Source organism: Ahaetulla prasina, chromosome 4 (genome assembly GCF_028640845.1).
Source record: "Ahaetulla prasina isolate Xishuangbanna chromosome 4, ASM2864084v1, whole genome shotgun sequence".
Lineage (NCBI taxonomy): Eukaryota > Metazoa > Chordata > Lepidosauria > Squamata > Colubridae > Ahaetulla > Ahaetulla prasina.
The window spans coordinates 139,890,664-139,910,135 of NC_080542.1; the positions used below are offsets into that span (position 1 = coordinate 139,890,664).

General features: G+C 41.1%; 1 protein-coding gene across 1 annotated transcript in view; it reads right to left on the reverse strand.

Moving 5' to 3' along the window:
• Window positions 1-19,472, reverse strand: part of DPP6 (dipeptidyl peptidase like 6) — a 487,048-nt gene that overhangs the window by 283,735 nt on the left and 183,841 nt on the right. The window lies entirely within an intron of this gene.

The following is a 19,472-nucleotide window of genomic DNA, read 5'->3' on the forward strand; positions in this document are numbered from 1 at the left end:
CGGAGGCTACGGCCTATGTGGAGGAACACAAAGCCTTCCTGGAATCAGATGACCCAGGAATTGAAGAAGGGGAGGTTATAGATCATGGGGCTGAAGCGGCTGCCGCTGTTGCGGCCCTGGAGTTGGGTCAGGCTGAACCCAGAGTTCTGAGATCCAAAACTAGGAAGTGATAAAGATATTTGTGTTGGTTTTCCTTATTCTCTTTTGTACGATATTCTGTTTATTCTTGACTCTTCTTTATTACGTATTTAAAATTTGCAAACTTAGCTACTTCGTGTCACCTGCTTGCCTTATGGCTGTTGTATGTGTTAAAAAATTTGAGTAAAATTCTTATTTTAGATAAGAAAAATGAAAATTTACCATACCTGATATGTATTTGTATAAACCTTTTTTGACTAATAAAAACTTTTTGAATAAAAAAAAAAAAAAAAAAAAGAAATTTTAAGTGGGGTTAAGTGGGTTGAAATTTTAAGTAGGGTTAAATTGATGAAATTTTAAGTTGGGTTTTAGAATTGCTTATTTTAGTGTTAATTTTAATTGGCCAGTTTATAATTAGTTTTTGAATATGTTTTAACTTTGTCTATGTGCTTGTTTGTTTTTATTTGGCTGTTCACCGCCCTGAGTCCTTCGGGAGAAGGGCGGTATAAAAATCTAATAATAAATAAATAAATAAATAAATAAATAAATAATTTTTTTTTACAACCTATTCCTATCGTTTGGGTGGGAAAAGGGAGTGAGCCGAAAGAAGCAGCAAGCGGACAAGTGGGTGGGAATGGGCGGGGGGAGGAGGAATTTTTGCTACCGGTTCTCTGAACCACCCACTGCCATCCCTACCAGATTGGCTGACCTGGTACGAACCGGGAGCATTTCACCCCTGGATAGTAGTCAGAGCTCATATACATTTCAGGGTTTTTTTTGAAGGTATCTGGAGATCCTTTTCCAGATCATTCAGCAACCCCGCCATTCTTATTCCCCTCCAAATCCCACAGCCACATTCTCTTCTCTACATGTAAAAATGCTGAGAGGAAGAGAAAAAAAACTGATTGAGCTGCCACAGTTGTTTCACCATGATAATCTCCCATCAACTTCAATTTTGCTAGGCTTATTTCTTTCATCAATGACCTTACTTTTTGTTGTGTTGATTGCCTTATCAGTACTTACTTATTTGGTAAATGTATATGGCCACCCATCTCATACCTGTGATCCGGGTGGGGAACAAAGTTAAATCAGAACAGTCTAATACATAATTTAAAAATATCAACAAAAATCACTGAAAATATTAAAAGCAGCAGAGCCATTAAACCATGAAATGTAATTTGTGGAGCAGCAAAATCAATAATAATACAGGTACCTTACGGTCTCATCCTGCCGTTACAAGATCCCGAGGCCAGATGGCAAAACCATATTTTGAGTATCTTACACAGCCAGCTGAATAGCCTTCCTTTATTATTAAATTTCATAATATAAAATACAAATGAGAATAAGGATAGTAGAGAAATGGAGAATGGAAAAGGGAAAAAGAAAGGCGTGTAGTGAGAGGAAAAGAAAGTAAAGGCATTAACTTCCAACATTTCGGCCACAATAGAATAAAAATAATAAGATACAGCCACAACCGTTTACTTTTACATACTTAGTAAACTAGCCATAAACTGCAACAACGGACTTATCTAATCAGGAAATCCCAAAGCCAACTTTTGTTTTTTTCTGCCTGGAGCACAATGTCTAGAAGCGGTTGCCTAATAGAAACAAAACTAGATTTATAGTAATTTTTTCCGTTTGATTAAAGCAGTTACTTTGGCTATTTCTGCAAGTTTTTCCGTCTATTCTTCTATTATGGAGATCAATGTATCTCTATTTTTTGTGCATAAAGAGTTCTTGCTACAGCCGGCATATATAATAATAAAAGTTCCAGATATTTTTTCAAGTTCCCTGTGATGTAGTCTTAAAAGAAAAGTTTCTGATTTCAGTTTTATATTCATTTTGAGAATCCTCTCCATTAAAATATGAATCTGGCCCCAGTATTTCTGTGCATTACCATAAGTAGCAGCTTAAGAAAAGTCTTAAAAGACTATTGGCTTTGTAACCACAAAGAAAGAACCAAGTTAGACAAGAATTTTCCAAATGGAAAAAGGATGTGTCTTAAGTTCTGTAAGGTTGCAGAACCTCAAACAAACACAAATTTCTTAGTGGGTTTCAAGTTTATACCACAACTGAATTAGAAATGAAGTGGCTTCAGCTATCAATCAGAGATGGAGGCACGATGCCATACGCAGCTTGAGCTGATCTGGAATTGTTCACACCCTACGTAGAGGTGATTCTCGATTTCAAATCACGTGCTATTGTGACATACACAAGCCCATACGCAATACAGGTAGTCCTTGACTTAAAGCAGTTTGCTTAGTAACTGTTCAAAGATACCAAGGCACTGAAAAATGTGACTTATGACCATTTCTCACCATTTTATGACCTTTGCAGCATCCCCATGACCATGTGATCAAAATTCAGATGCTTGGCAAGTGACTCATATTTATGACCATTGCTAACCGTAACCTTTTGCAACCTTCTGACAAACAAACTTCCATGGGGAAGCCAGGTTCACTTAACAAACTTATCAACTGCAGTGATTCCCTTAACCACAGATCAGAAGGGTTGTAAAATGGGGCAAAACTCACTTAACAAATGTCTCACTTAACAACATAAATTGTTGGTTCAAATTGTGGTCATAAGTTGAGAACCTTCTGTACAGATAGTCCCCAATTTACATCCATAATTAGGGCAAGAACTTCCATTGCTAAGGAAGTAGGTTTTGCTTGATTTTACATCTTTTTTTTTTGCCATAGTTGTTAAGTGAACCATGTGGTCCTTAATAATAATAATAATAATATTTTTATTTATAGACCGCCCTTCTCCCAAAGGACTCAGGGCGGTGTACAGCCACAAATAAAATACAGAAAGAAGACAACAATACAAAACTAAAAACAACCCTTAAAAAACCTATTTAATTTGGCTACTTATAGATAAAAATATTCCCTCTAAAATTTACTAAAAAATTTAAAAACCCAAAAATCAATTTAATAATATAAAATTTAAGCGAGTCCAGCAAGACGAAATAAAGTAAATCTAGGCTTCCCCCACTGACTTTGCTTGTCAGAAGCCATCTGAGAAGACCACCAACGGTGGAACCATTGTAAATACCTGCCAGCTGACAAGTGTCCAAATTTTGATCACGTGACTGCGTGCTGCAACAGTCCTAAATTCAAGAACCAGTCATAAGCCACTTTTTCAGTCACGTTGTAAATCTGAATGATCACTAAATGAATGGTTGTAAGTGAAGGACTACTTGCCATCCAAGAAGAAACTGAACCAAAAAAAAAAAAGCATCTCAACTATAGGTAGTCCTCGACTTACGACCACAATGGAGCCCAGAGTTTATGGTGCTAAGTGAGAAATTTGTTAAGTGAGTTTTGCTCCATTTTACGACATTCGAGTTGTTAAATTAGTGACATGGTTGTTAAGTGAATCTGGCTTCCCTGTTGATTTTGCTTGTCAGGAGGTCACAAAAGATAATCACATGACCATGGGACCCTGTGACTTTCCTAACTATGAGTCAGTGGCCAAATGCCTAAATGTAAATCATGTGACACTGGGGATGCTGCAATGGTCATAAGTGTGAAAAATGGTCATAAGTCTTTTCATAAGTGTGAAAAATGGTCATAAGCACTTTTTTCAGTGCTGTTGTAACTTTGAACGGTCACTAAATGAACGTAAGTTGAGGACTACCTGTATACCATTATAGAATGTTTTGCACAGCTATTTAGTAAAGTATAAGTGTAAATTACATCAATCTTATCTATCCTAATCAATTCCACATTTTATTACAGAGTTCAAAAGATGTAAACCCGTTTAGGACATTCAATTAGGCTTCACAAAAATTAAGCTTAAATTTTATGAATTGTGGGTAAAAATAACCTTACATAACTGTTTCCACTTATTTTCAGACACACTGAGGCACAGCTCCCCCATGTCCCTGTGAACAAACCATCCTTAATGCCATATTCTGTTACAATACTATTAATCAAACAGATTGCTCTAATATTTAATTGTAGTTAATCTGTCTAAAATGTGGTAGACTTTACTAGACAACACAGTATCAACAGTAGAAACCTTCAAATTTCTAGGTTCTATCATATCGCAAGATCTAAAATGGACAGCTAACATCAAAAACACCATTAAAAAAGGACAGCAAAGAATGTTCTTTCTGCGCCAACTCAGTAAGCTCAAACTGCCCAGGGAGCTGCTGATTCAGTTCTACAGAGGAATTATTGAGTCTGTCATTTGCACCTCTATAACTGTCTGGTTCAGTTCTGCAACCCAACAAGAAAAACACAGACTTCAGAGGATAATTAGAACTGCAGAAAAAATAATTGCTATCAACCTGCCTTCCATTGAGGACCTGTATACTGCACGAATCAAGAAGAGGGCCGTGAAAATATTTACAGACCCCTCGCATCCTGGACATAAACTGTTTCAACTCCTACCCTCAAAACGACGCTATAGAGCACTGCACACCAGAACAACTAGACACAAGAACAGTTTTTCCCCGAAGGCCATCACTCTGCTAAACAACATCAACACTGTCAAACTATTTACTGAATCTGCACTACTATTAATCTTCTCATAGTTCCCATCACCAATCTCTTTCCATTTATGACTGTATGACTATAACTTGTTGCTGGCAATCCTTATGATTTATATTGATATATTGACCATCAATTGTGTTGTAAATGTTGTACCTTGATGAAGGTATCTTTTCTTTTAGGTATACTGAGAGCATATGCACCAAGACAAATTCCTTGTGTGTCCAATCACACTTGGCCAATAAAAATTCTATTCTATTCTATTCTATTCTATTCTATTCTATTCTATTCTATTCTATTCTATTCTATTCTATTCTATTCTAAAGTGATGTGACAAGTTAAGAAAGAACAGCATCTGCCTTTCAGTTTTGCTGGGCAGGGAATTCTGCCCAGTTTATATCTTAAAAAGTTGTGGGTTTAGACACAAAACAAGGACAAAATGATATGCAGGAATTTTGGCTGGTGATTTAAGTTAGCAATCATTGTGTCGGCATTTCCTCCAACTAAGAAAAAAATACATAAGAAAAGAAATAGGTTTGGGTACTCTGTAAATGAATGTCAAGGCAATCTTAGAATTTCAAGATGGCTAAGCAGTCTGGGGGGACGCGGTGGCTCAGGGGCTAGGACGTTGAGCTTGTCGATCAGGTCGGCAGCTCAGCGGTTCGAATCCCTAGTGCTGCCGTGTAAAGGGGTGAGCTCCCGTAACTTGTCCCAGCTTCTGTCAACCTAGCAGTTCGAAAGCACGTAAAAAATGCAAGTAGAAAAAATAGGGACCACCTTTGGTGGGAAGGTAACAGCGTTCCGTGCGCCTTTGGCGTTGAGTCATGCTGGCCACATGACCATGGAGACGTCTTCGGACAGCGCTGGCTTTTCGGCTTTGAAACGGAGATGAGCACCGCCCCCTAGAGTCGGCAACGACTAGCATGTATGTGCGAGGGGAACCTTTACCTTTACCTTTAAGCAGTCTGGATAAGATTCCCTTATCAACAACCTTTGGCTTACAAACAGTATTTTGGGCAGGATTAGTTTAGAAAGAATCCCAATTGTATTCTACAAGTGGTTCTCAGATGCAACCACATGTTCAGCAACTATTTAAATTTATGATGCTGCTAAACACCTGATACTTCTGACCAGTCTTCTAAGTCCTGGCCATTGCGTTGTCCTGTGGTCATGATTTGTGACTTTCTGGCTTCCTACAAGCAAAGTTAATGGGAAAGCTGGCAGGAAACCGGAAATTGCGGTCATATTCTCGTTTAATGACCCACAGTGATTTGCTTAATGATAGTAACAGGGACTGCCAGAACTGCAGTTGCTAACTTGTGTGATGTTGTGCTTTGCAATCGTGTCATTTAACAGGAGAAACTCTGGTTCCAATTATTCCAGTTACAATTGAGGACTTCATGTAATTTCTGAAGTAGAAATACTTTATATAGAGAATATTAGCAGCCATGCCTTTTTCTTCTCATTCTATGTGCAAGTTCTATTTTTATCTTCCTACCAGTGTTCACCACTAGCAAGCTTAGATATCGGGATTTGCTTTCAACCTTAGCTGCAGATTTCTCACCCATCTCTTAAATTTTCTTCTACTCAATTTTCTGCTATTCTTATTCCCATCTTTTCCACCAAAATAGCCTCCTTTGGCAGGGACTGTTTAATCCATAGGATTCACACATAACATTTGAGGGTCATTATACTACTTTTCAAAATAATCCTGTTAGTGCATATACCATTATCATCAGAATTATGCATTTTTCACAGCATAATAATAATAATGACAGTTTAAATATGCAAAGAGCATCCCTGATTTAAAGAAATTGGGATTTAAAACTAGAGAAAAAGAGTAAATATCAAGGGATGGATGCTAACAATTCTTGTCATAAGTAAGTATTCTTCATTTCAATTGGGAATAAAAAAATAGCTTGTTAAATCAAGGGTTACTAAGAAAGCACATTCAGGGATGAACAAGAATTTCTAGTATGAAGAATGATAGAGTAGAATTATTGAGCAGAAAACGTTAGAATGACAATCCATGCCTTTCTTGGATTTATAAGATGAACAACACAGACATCAGCTTTCTGAATTTGTAAATGTTACAACCTACGAAGTACATGTTTGCAACATGAGCATTGGATTTTCAAGCAGAAGATATTCTTGTGTTGCTTTTCGAATAGGTCAAAAGTAAAAATTCTCCAGATTTCAAGCAAATGTTCCAGATGATAATAGAACTTGTGAATCTTACATGAACACAGTGATCTAAAATATATCACTTCCTTCAGAACATTAAGAAATGTGTTTTGCACACAATGGTAATTAATAAATTGACACTTTTAGAAGATATGAACTTTTGGAAAATAGTACAGGAAACACTACTGAAAAAAAACTCGTAATTATTAGCTACTTGTGGTGGAATCAGAAGTGGTATTCAGCCAGTTCAGACCGATTCGGGTGAACAGGTAGCAGGCCCACCCGTCCCATCCGCCCCGGCGTAATACCGTCCTATTTAGCCACATTTTTGAGGCTGGGCGCATGCGCAGAAGGCATGTACACGAGCAAAGCGCATGCATGGAAGGCCAGATGCATGTGGAGAAGGTGCGCACGGGGGAGGGGGGACAACCAGTGATAAGAGTAGGTGAAACCGACAGCTGGGAGGAATGCAATCTGGAGTCCCAGGAGGGAGAGGCTGCTTTCCAAAGGGCAAAGAGGCAGTGCAGGCGGGAAAATCTGGTAGGCAGGAAGAGGGCTAAGATGACCTGTCCCTAGCAATCTGCAGAGACTATCTCTAAAGCAACTAGAGAGTTGCTTTAGTCTAGCAAGATTCTGTCTGTAGGTGAATAGCAATAATGAAACCATTCAGAAGTAATTCCATGGCCACGTCTGACATTACTACAGAACCATACTCAGTGGTGGGTTTCAATTTTTTTTTACTACCGAGTCTGTGGGCATGGCTTGGTGGGTATGGTGTGGCGAGCATGACTTGGTGGGCGTGGCAGGGGAAAGATACTGTAAAATCTCCATTCCCACCTCACTCCAGGGGAGGGTTTTTGCAAAATCCCCATTTCCTCCTGATCAGCTGGGATTTGGGAGGCAGAGAATAGATGGGGGCGGGGCCAGTCAGAATTTTTACTAACAGTTCTCCGAACTACTCAAAATTTCCACTACCAGTTCTCCAGAACTAGTCAGAACCTGCTGAAACCCACCTCTGACCATACTTGATAGAAAATCTGTATGTGAGTCTTAGGGACTTCTTTGGTTATTCATTGTGGATCTTAGACTAAAATGACTTTTTCTGATCTAGTGTAGCTTCTCCAAGGTTATTCAAATACTACCATTTCTTATATTTCCATTAACTGTTGCTTTCATTAGCAAAGGTGCCAATACAGTAGAAAGGATTAAGTGTCTTCTTCCATTCCTGTACATTTAACAGCAAGTACCTCTTAAGAGCTGCTGAAAACCTGCCAAGATTCCCAATGATTCTCAAAGTCAGTCCAGAATTGCTAAGACTAGCAAGAATGCCATTTTAAATAATTTATTGGCATTTCTTCATAAATGAGACATCCGGGTGAGAATGTCATGAATCTTTGAAGTGCTGAATGTTCACTACATTATAAGTCAGCCCAAGAGATCTATCTTCAAATGGCTTAAAGCCTGAATATATTTCTGAGGAAAAGTTCAAGGGTTTCACGAAGTGGAAGTGTTGGCCACAGGGCCGCTAGAAGAAAATGGGCATTAAAATGGCAAAAGTTGATTATCCTAGATTTAAAGCGACCAATACAATATAAATATGTACATAGCTGATGAGCCTTGTGAAGCTAATGTAGCTAATGTAGTTTATTTATAATAAAGTAAAATTAGTTCGTCTAGCTGTGCTTCTTGTCAGGTCTACCTGGAAGGCCGATACTAATTTTAAAGGTATTTATTTATTTATTTATTTATTTATTTATTTATTTATTTATTTATTTATTTATTTACTTCCTTATTTATTTACTTCCTTATTTATTTATTTATTTATTTATTTATTTATTTATTTATTTATTTATTTATTTATTTATTTATTTGCATTTATATCCTGTCCTTTTCCGAAGACTCAGGGCGGCTTACACTATATTAAGCAATAGTCTTCATCGTATTTGTATATTTATATACAAAGTCAACTTATTGCCCCTCAAATATTATATAAATATAGATACAAATGTTGAAAGAGTAGTTAAAATGATTTATTTTATTTTAATTTAAAATAGTGTTTTGAATGTTTTGTGACATTTTAAAATAGTGAAAACAGGAACTCAAATCCAATACGGGTAGTTTCTGGACAGGCAAAACCTTATCCAAGATAATATGAAGCAACATAATTTGGTGTCCTCTAGATTAGTTGGATTTTAATATTCAGAATGCTGTGACATCTGAGAGATAAAATTCAGTATCTCTGAAGGTCAATATGTTGCAGAAGGCTAATCTCATGACTATGGAAAAGCAAACATGTAGGACAACAGTGCAGCAATCCAATTCTTTATCAGCACTGATGATGTTACCCAGCTGGGTAATGAAAATTCTGCAAGCAAACAGCAACTTCAGAAAGCATCAAGAAGTCCATAGTTCAACCTTGAACTTCATATATTTTCTTTTACAGCAGCTCTTCATTTACACATCAACTAATCAGTCAACATGCCAACGGACGTGTACCTGTTGGGAGATGAAAATCAGCGGTGAAATCCTACCATTTCGCACCGGTCCAGACGAATCGATAGTGATAAAAACTACAAGTTTGGGAGAACCGGTAGTAAAAAAACCCTACTGGTTCTTCCGACGATCAGCAGGAAATCCTGCTTTCTAGTGAACCTAAATCGCGCGGCACAGCTGTTCTCCCCCTCGCTGTTATACTTACCTTCCGAAGCTTCCTTTTTCTGTGTGTTTGGCACGTATTGTGCATGCACAGCACACGTTTGGCATGCAGCGTGCATGCATGCATAGCACGCATTTGACATGCACTGTGCATGTGCGCACACAGCGCAGGCTTGGCACACAGTGCGCATGTGCAGCCAGTGAACCAGAAGCAAACCGGTTCAGATTTCACCACTGATGCAAACCCATAAGTAAAAGCCTGAGATTACTCTAAAAAGCAGTGTCAATAATTTTTCTTTCAAAAATTAAAACTCAGCCAGGGTGGTTACCCAGCATGGATTCTTATGTTTCATTTGCTTTTTCTCAAGGTCATTTTCTTACACACGAATGTAATTGCGATCAGTTACACAAACTAACAAAGTTCCGGCCACCACAATTGTCCCTCGGTTAGATTGTTTCAACATGAGTTTCATGACAAGAGTTTTGTGGATGACTCATAACTCCATTTCCTTTAAAAGAATTGTCAAATTTGAAAGGTAAAGCGAAGAGAGGATAATGTTTGAAGATCACAAACATTCTGCTTCTTATCTTTGACGTCTTCTCCGTTACTTGCACCCTGAATTCACTAATCCTTTGAAGAGATCACTTCTGTATGAATTTGGGGTATGTGGATAGACCTATAAGCGATGACTAGGCTGAGCCTGAGGGAGGGGTCAAATGCATTATCAGTCATGAGTTCCTTCGTACCTACAAAAGATCTAAGTCCAGCCCACCTTGAATTTCTTCTATTCTTAATTCCTGCTAATTTCCCTTAACCATTAGTAGTTCAGATTCTTGTAGAAAGCTTATACTTGCAATAAATCTTTACACACATTTTTATTGCCTGGATCTCTTGATTTCCCTGGTACTTGACAGAACCTGACACTCAACTTACCACTTTGATCAATGACAATGGTTTAAGTCTACCATGGACTCACTCCTTGGTTACTCTCTGAAGTCCAGGATGTCCAGCTCAGAGTTGAGCTTGTGCTTAGAGAACTGTACTTCACTTGTTTTAATTTTTTTCTAAAGCACCCCAATGTACTTGATCATAAGAATACTACTGATGTTGTTTTGCCTCAATCAATGACAAATTAACAGCTACATCTGCTATCTGCATTCAGTTCTTCTTAAAGCACCTGAGCAAAACCAAAGAGGACTTATAGGTAATTCTTGAGTTATAAGCATAATAGAATCTACCCTTCATGGTTGTAACTCATGAGTTATAAAATGGGTTGGTCGTATGGCTGCCCTGATTTTACAACAAGTTTTGAATGGTTGATTTATGCAACGCAGCATTCAGCTTTCCCTCCTATTGCTGTTATTCATTGCTATATGATTTCCAAAGTTTCTTCAAATTTTCTGGAGCTAAGTAAAAAATACTATTTTAAAATATTTATTTCCTTCCTTCCTTCCCTCAGAAAACTGCCTGTCTCGCTCACAGATTCTGAAATATCATATACACAAACAAAACTGATAGGAAATATGGACATATGGACAATAGCTTCAAAAATTATTGTATATATATAGATCAATTCTATTCCCTTATCTGAAATCAAATACGTGACTAAAAAGATATGGACGTTTCTTCTACATACACTATTTTTTTTCACATTTGTGTGTAAGTTTTTCTTTCTACTTTTTTTCTTGGTTGACTTTAAGAATCCTTTTACTCTTGAAATATGTGAGCTCGAAGAATTTCATTATGTGCATATTTCAAGACCTATTTATCAAAACTTTGCATAAGGGTCCATTCACTCTGAAAGTTGATGCCTTACTTTTGACAGCTGAATGACAAAGAAGGAGGAAAGAAAAAGCTATTTTGGGTGATAGGGAACAAAGCTATTTCTATGCTAATATGTTGGGAAATATTATGTTTCTCTGACATAGCATAATATTAGAATTTGCAGAATGTCTGAATGTCATTTGTTTCCTTGTTGTAATATGCAGCAAATATTCATTAATCTAATTTTTGTCCTTCAGCTTCACTTTGAATAAAAGAAGTGAATTTTTCACAAGGTTTCTCTCTCTCAAACATATATATACAACCAGTGGTGAAATACAGCCAATTCTATCCGGCTTGGGCAAACCAGTAGCGCCGGTGGCGGAAGGCTCCGCCCACCCACCTGGATGTCATCACATCCCTTTTTTTGATGCTCTGTGCATGTGCAGAAGGTCCTGTGCATGTGCAGAGGTGTCGCGCATGAGCAAAGCGAGAGTGCGCTCCCATTTGAGAAACAATAGTGAAGGTAAGTACACAACACTGTGCCAAGAACAAAAATAATTGTCCGTTCCAGTAGAGGTAGCCCTCAAGTTACCACAGATCATTTTCACACTTACAACCACTGCAGTTTCCCAATGGTGACATAAGCAAAATTAAGAAGCTTGGCAACTGACTTGTATTTATGACAGTGTCCCAGGTCATGTGATCTTTTTTGACTTTCTGACAAGCAAAATCAATGGGGAAGCCAGATTCACTTAACAACCATGTTACTAATTTAACGACTGCAGTGATTCACTTAACAAGTATGAGAACCAAGGTTGTAAAACAGGGCAAAATTCACTTTAACAAATGTCTCGCTTAGCAACAAAAAATTTGGGCTCAATTGTGGTCATAAGTCAAAGTCATCGAAGGGATCATCTAAGGTTAGCTGGGATAGCTTGTCAAAGGATTAATTCTGCTATTCCTCATTGCTTGCATATTTGTGAGGCAATAAGAATGGGTCACTTTTTAATGCTTATTTTCTTAAATACCCAAGGAATGCAGCATTGTCATGCCTGCAATGAAAACCAGTCCAGATTTGTTCTTGTAAATGATTGCAGAGAACCCCTAAAAGGAGTTGACTTTGCATGAGGCAAACTAGTATTCAAGTGACAAGATTTATGACCTTCAGATGGGTAATTCAGAGGTTCTACTTTTTCATATGAAAAAGCAGGGAAAACAACAGAAGCATGTTGTGAGAACTGCACATCTCAACTGCATGTACTGCAGATGTACCACAATTTATTGTGGGTAATCCCTGACTTATGGCCATTGGTTTGATGATGCTGAAACTATGATGATGCTGGGAAAAGTGACTTACTACTCGTCAATGAAGCTTGATTTAACTTTTAACACATTGTCTAACTATAAAGGTAAAGATAAAGGTTCCCCTTGCACATATGTGCTAGTCGTTCCCAACTCCAGGGGGTGGTGCTCATCTCTGTTTCAAAGCAGAAGAGCCAGCACTATCCAAAGACATCTCCATGGTCATGTGTCTGGCATGACTCAACATCAAAGATGCACGGAACGACGTTCCCACCAAAGGTGGTCCCTATTTTTCTACTTGCATTTTTTATGTGCTTTCAAATTGCTAGGTTGGCAGAAGCTGGGACAAGTAACGGGAACTCACCCTATTATGCGGCACTAGGGATTCGAACCACTGAACTGCTGACTTTTCAATCGACAAGCTCAGCGTCTTAGCTACTGAGCTATCACATCCCCTGTCTAACTATAGGCGCTTCAATATATAGGCCAGGGCCACAGCCCACCTAATGGTCTCAGGTGTTCAGAACTGGGCCAAGGAAGCAGTGAACAAGAATGCGTGCACACACGTCCTCTTTACATGAACAGTGGGTGAGTGCGTGTACTCTCTATTTGAAAATGGAGCTGCGTGTGCTTGGCTGGTGTTGGTGTGGAACCATCCCCCGCCCCGTCCTCAAAGCCAAAAAGGTTGGAGAACTCTGATCTAGGCTACCCCCAAGATAACCAGAGATAGCATTTCAAAAAATGTTCTATTTTTGAGAGTATACCATCTGTGTTATTCCAAACAAAATTAATATTTATTTCAGCAACTCAGCAAAGGAGCTGAAAATAGCTCCCTTCCTTACAACCTTATTTACAGTAAGTCAAATTTTAAAACAGAAACTGGGGGATTTCCATTAGCTTCAGCATGAAATGGCCTCAAGCACAAATTTGTTTTCCATATGGGAACTTAATTAGAAGGCTGGGTTTATAAGTAGGCCAGCAAGTTCAAATGGATCAGTTTTGATTCTCATTTAAGTATCTTTTTATATTTTAAACTTGACTCCCATTTAAGTATCTTCATATATTTTAAACTAATTTGTTTCAAAAGGAATTTTCAAAACATTCATTGTCCACCAGGGGATTCATGAAGTAAATAGAACCATGCCGGCTAATTATACTTCTATCTTCTAAAACGTTAGCAGAAAATCCTGGATTACACATTACTCTAACCATGGTTTATTGAAAGAAAAGAACTCCACACACACACACACACACACACACATACACACACACTACATCAAGAGATATATCTGAGTTTGGAAACCACATTGGTTGAATTCACATAGAATGAACCCAAAATGAACAGACCATGCTATGGCATTTATTAGCGATGTGACTCTGCTGATATACTGAGCTATGACTAGGCCAATATAATAGTATACATAAAGATAATGTGTGCAGAAGGCATTTTAAACATTTAAAACATTTGAAAATAATCTAGTATTTCTCAACTTTGTCAACTTTAAGCTGGGTGGACTTCAACTCCTAGAATTCCCCAGCCAGCAATGCCAAGGTTGAGAAACTAATCTATAAACAGAGATATCATGCATAGGTATTGTTTCAATTTTCTTCTGGACATGTGGCAGCTGGTATGTGAAAGGAAGATCCTTTTATCTTCTCTTACCTTATCTATGGACATCAGGTTGTAGGAGTAGGACTAAAGTGAATGGGGTATTAGAGCAATTCAACTTAGTGGAAAGTTAGCTGCTGCCCTGTCTGGAAACTATATATTAAAAATGACATATTCAAAAACAAAAAAATATAAATCGAACAAATACAAACGCATCAAAATTACATTACTCATAACAGCTTTTCCTACATCGGTATCTCTATCCTATTTAACCTCTAAATACAGATTCTTGTTGTGCCTTGCCCTCCCTCCTCTCCGCAGCCGGGCCCCTCCCATCTCCTGCCGGGCCTGCTATCCGATTCAGAGACTGATAATGAAGAGGAACGGCCTGGCATGCCTCCAGCCCCCAGCCCTGGCACCATGCCCGGACAGAATGTCAGGAATGAACAAACAAACCTCACTCCTACAGCGTGTGAGCACGAAGCCAGCCACATGTTAGAATTGCCGGCAGCAGATCCGGAGGAAGGGAATTTACAGTGGACGGATCCCCGCTTCCGGAGAATTGAGAGGCGACGTCAGCAGAAGGAAGGGAGGGGCAGGCCTGGATAAGTGCTGAGTCATGGAGCCACACCCCATGGCCTATATAAAAGACCATCTTGAGTCAAGCAATCTGAGTCAAGCAAAGTCTCATCTGGTTTACTGAAGTCACACCTTGGATTCCTGCCTGCCTGAGAAATCTGAAAGGAATTTGGCAAAGCTGCAGAGGCTTCATGGCCACGCTTGATACAGACTTCCCAGACCCGGTCGTCGGAGGGGGAGGGGGACACAACAATTCTATTCTAAGCATCTCTATCTTAGACTAACATTCTTATTTGGATTATCCTAACCTCTATTCAGAATTCAGTCTCATGACAAAAATCTCCCTTAAGTTTTATGCTTACACTCCAGCCAGGAATACCATCTAACCCTAACCCTAACCCAAATTGGGCAGTTAGAAGAAAGTTTATTCTTGACCCAGGAATTCAGTGAGAATATTTTGATTGCAAGCTGGCTGAGGAAAGTTATGCTTCAGACACAAAACAATTCTCTGAAACATATGGTGTGCTAGCCATAATGCCAGACCTTCAGAGCCTTCTATTTTAGTCACTAGTAAATTAAAAGACTTCTTTGCTCATGCAATTGCTTTAAAAATGTTTTAAACCAGTTTTCCCTTAGCCAGGGCTTCCAATATAGAGGGATTTCAGCTCCCATCGTTTCCAACTAGCATGGCAAAGCAACATATCTAAAACATGTTACATTAAAGAAAGTTTATTTAAACAAAAGCAGAACTTTAAAAGCACTGTATGAGACATATGATGTCTATTCTGGGGCATATAAGAGTCTGATCACGTTTCTCCTTCAGTATTTGGTGTATTGCTAAAGTGTCAGTGGGAGTAAAAAATATTTTAAGAATGGCCTGTGAGCAGAAAGGGGAAGGAGGAAGAGAGATGGATGGAGGAGGAAGAGGAAAAGGAAGGAGGGAGGGAGGGAGGGAGGGAGAGAGATGGATGGATGGAGGAGGAAAAAGACAAGGAAGGAGGAAGGGAGGGAGGGAGGGAGGGAGGGAGAGAGATGGATGGATGGAGGAGGAAAAAGACAAGGAAGGAGGAAGGGAGGGAGGGAGGAAGGAGCATGCAATGGAGCATCATTGGAAGAGCTGAAAAACCAGGTTACAGAACAATTGTCATAGGGAAAATCTGTCTATGTGATTTATGTTTTCACAGCAATTTGATGGGACATATCAATCAATCTCTGTCAATAATTATTAAGATAGACAAATCATCAAACTACTGAGTACCTCCTACAAATAAAATTGAAGCTGCAAATATTTTTGTTAGGTATAATTCCAGAAAACATAGTTGAAAAACGTTACAATTTGCTATGTTGACAGATTCAAGGCCAGGTTTGGCATAACATTGGAAAAAGAGGGATTATAGGAGTGATATTAGACCAGGAGATCAAAATTGGGGAATATGCAGGAATGGCAAAATTACTAAATTTATTATGCGTCCACAATAAAACTGTAACCAAATTTAAGCAAGAATGGCTCCCGTATATATTCACATTACAGAGCAAGGTAAATAATGACGTTTGGAATATGGTTTCTAGGAAAAAATTATGAGCTCTATCAAAAGGACTAGACTCAAGCAGATATTAGCAATAATGTTCAATTTTCACTGTAAAGGAAAAATATCTAAGTTGTGGTTGGTAGTTGGAACAACAAATGGATAAGGAAGAAGAAGGTTTTCTATAATCTTTTTTTTAATTATTTATGCTTTGCAGTTTTTCCTCTTCATTTTATTTTACCATCATTATCTAATATAGATTCCATTTCTCAAAACTTCCCACACCTACCATAAAATTGATTGTTCAAACTATGCTTTAGAACAGGGCTGTCCAACCTTGGCAGTTTTAAGACCTGTAGACTTCAATTCCCAGAAATCCCCAGCCAGCAGAATATTGGTTCTTAAATTATTTATTTTATTTATTTATTATTTAAATTTTTATACCGCCCTTCTCCCGAAGGACTCAGGGCGGTTCACAGCCAATTAAAATACACAATGATACAATAAATACAATTAAAATACAGTTAAAAAACTTATTGAATTGGCCAAGATTAAAATTTAGAATAAAAACCCATTAAAAAACCCATAAATTTAAAACTAACCCAGTCCAGCGCAGATGAATAAGTGAGTTTTAAGCTCGCGACGAAAGGTTCGGAGGTCCGGAAGTTGACGGAGTCCTGGGGGGAGTTCGTTCCAGAGGGCGGGAGCCCCCACAGAGAAGGCCCTTCCCCTGGGCGTCGCCAGGCGACACTGTCGCGCCGACGGCACCCTGAGGAGTCCCTCTCTGTGAGAGCGCACGGGTCGGTGAGAGGTATTCGGTAGCAGCAGGCGGTCCCGTAAATAGCCCGGCCCTATGCCATGGAGCGCTTTAAAGACGTTCACCAACACCTTGAAGCGCACCCGGAAGGCCACAGGTAGCCAGTGCAGCCTGCGCAGGATAGGTGTCACACGGGAGCCACGAGGGGCTCCCTCTATCACCCGCGCAGCTGCATTCTGGACTAACTGAAGCCTCCGGATGCCCCTCAAGGGGAGCCCCATGTAGAGAGCATTGCAGTAATCCAGACGAGACGTCACAAGGGCGTGAGTGACTGTGCACAAAGCATCCCGGTCTAGAAAGGGGCGCAACTGGCGCACCAGGCGAACCTGGTGGAAAGCTCTCCTGGAGACGGCCGTCAGGTGGTCCTCAAAGGACAGCCGTACATCCAGGAGAACGCCCAAGTTGCGCACCCTCTCCATCGGGGCCAATGACTCGCTCCCAACAGTCAGCCGTGGACTCAGCTGACTGTACCGGGATGCCGGCATCCACAGCCACTCCGTCTTGGAGGGATTGAGCTTGAGCCTGTTTCTCCCCATCCAGACCCGTACGGCTTCCAAGCACCGGGACAGCACTTCGATAGCTTCATTGGGGTGGCCCGGTGTGGAAAAGTACAGCTGGGTGTCATCAGCGTACAGCTGGTACCTCACACCGAAGCCACTGATGATCTCACCCAGCGGCTTCATATAGATGTTGAACAGAAGGGGCGAGAGAATCGGCCCCTGCGGCACCCCACAAGTGAGGCGCCTCGGGGCCGACCTCTGCCCCCCCGTCAACACCGTCTGCGACCGGTCGGAGAGATAGGAGGAGAACCACCGATAAACGGTGCCTCCCACTCCCAATCCCTCCAACCGGCGCAGCAGGATACCATGGTCGATGGTATCGAAAGCCGCTGAGAGGTCTAATAGGACCAGGGCAGAGGAACAACCCCTATCCCTGGCCCTCCAGAGATCATCCACCAACGCGACCAAAGCCGTCTCAGTGCTGTAACCGGGCCGGAAGCCGGACTGGAACGGGTCTAGATAGACAGTTTCCTCCAGGTGCAGGGGAAACTGATATGCCACCATACTCTCTACAACCTTCGCCGCGAAGCGAAGGTTGGAGACCGGACGATAATTACCTAAAACAGCCGGGTCCAGGGAAGGCTTCTTGAGGAGGGGCCTCACCACCGCCTCTTTCAAGGCGGCCGGAAAGACTCCCTCCAACAAGGAAGCGCTCGTAATCCCCTGGAGCCAGCCTCGTGTCACCTCCTGAGTGGCCAGCACCAGCCAGGAGGGGCACGGGTCCAGTAAACACGTGGTGGCATTCAATCTACCCAGCAACCTGTCCATGTCCTCGGGAGCCACAGGGTCAAATTCATCCCAGACAATATCACCAAGACCGCCCTCAGCCGTCCCGTCCGAATCGCCACAATTCTGGTCCAGACCGTCTCGAAGCTGAACGATTTTATCGTATAGATAACCGTTAAACTCCTCAGCACGTCCCTGCAACGGGTCATCCCGCTCCCCCTGGTGAAGGAGGGAGCGGGTCACCCGAAACAGGGCAGCTGGGCGGTTATCTGCCGGCGCAATGAGGGAGGAGGCGAGCAACGCCGCTTCCTCAGTGCCACTAGGTAGGTCCTAGTATAGGATCTAACTAGTGTCCGATCAGCCTCTGAACGGCTGGACCTCCAAGAACTCTCTAGGCGTCTTCTCCGGCGTTTCATCCCCCTCAGCTCCTCGGAGAACCAAGGAGCCGGTTGGGATCTGCGCCGGGTCAGAGGCCGCAGAGGCACGACACGGTCTAAAGCCCCAGCCGCAGCCCGTTCCCAGGCTGCGGCTAGTTCCTCTGCCGTGCCGTGAGCCAGATCCTCAGGGAATGGCCCAAGCTCCGTCCGAAACCTCTCTGGGTCCATCAGGCGCCTGGGACGGTACCAACGTAGTGGTTCCGTCTCCCTGCGGTGTTGGGTAGCGGTCAGAAAGTCCAGGCGAAGGAGGGAGTGATCTGACCATGACAAAGGTTCTGTGACTATATCTCTCAAGTCCAGATCCTTCAACCACTGACCAGAGATGAAAATCAGGTCCAGTGTGCCTCCCCCGATGTGAGTAGGGCCATCAACTACTTGAGTCAGGTCCAGGGCTGTCATGGAGGCCATGAACTCCCGAGCTACTGTCGATGACGAGCCAGCAGATGGCAAGTTAAAGTCCCCCATGACTAAAAGTCTGGGGGTCTCCACTGCCACCCCGGCAAGCACCTCCAGAAGCTCGGGCAGGGCGGCTGTCACGCAGCAAGGAGCCAGGTACGCGACCAGCAAGCCCATCTGACATCTATGACCCCACCTCACAAAGAGGGATTCACACCCGGCAATCTGAGGTACAGTGGCCTCCTTCGGCTCTAGACTCTCTTTAATAACAACCGCCAC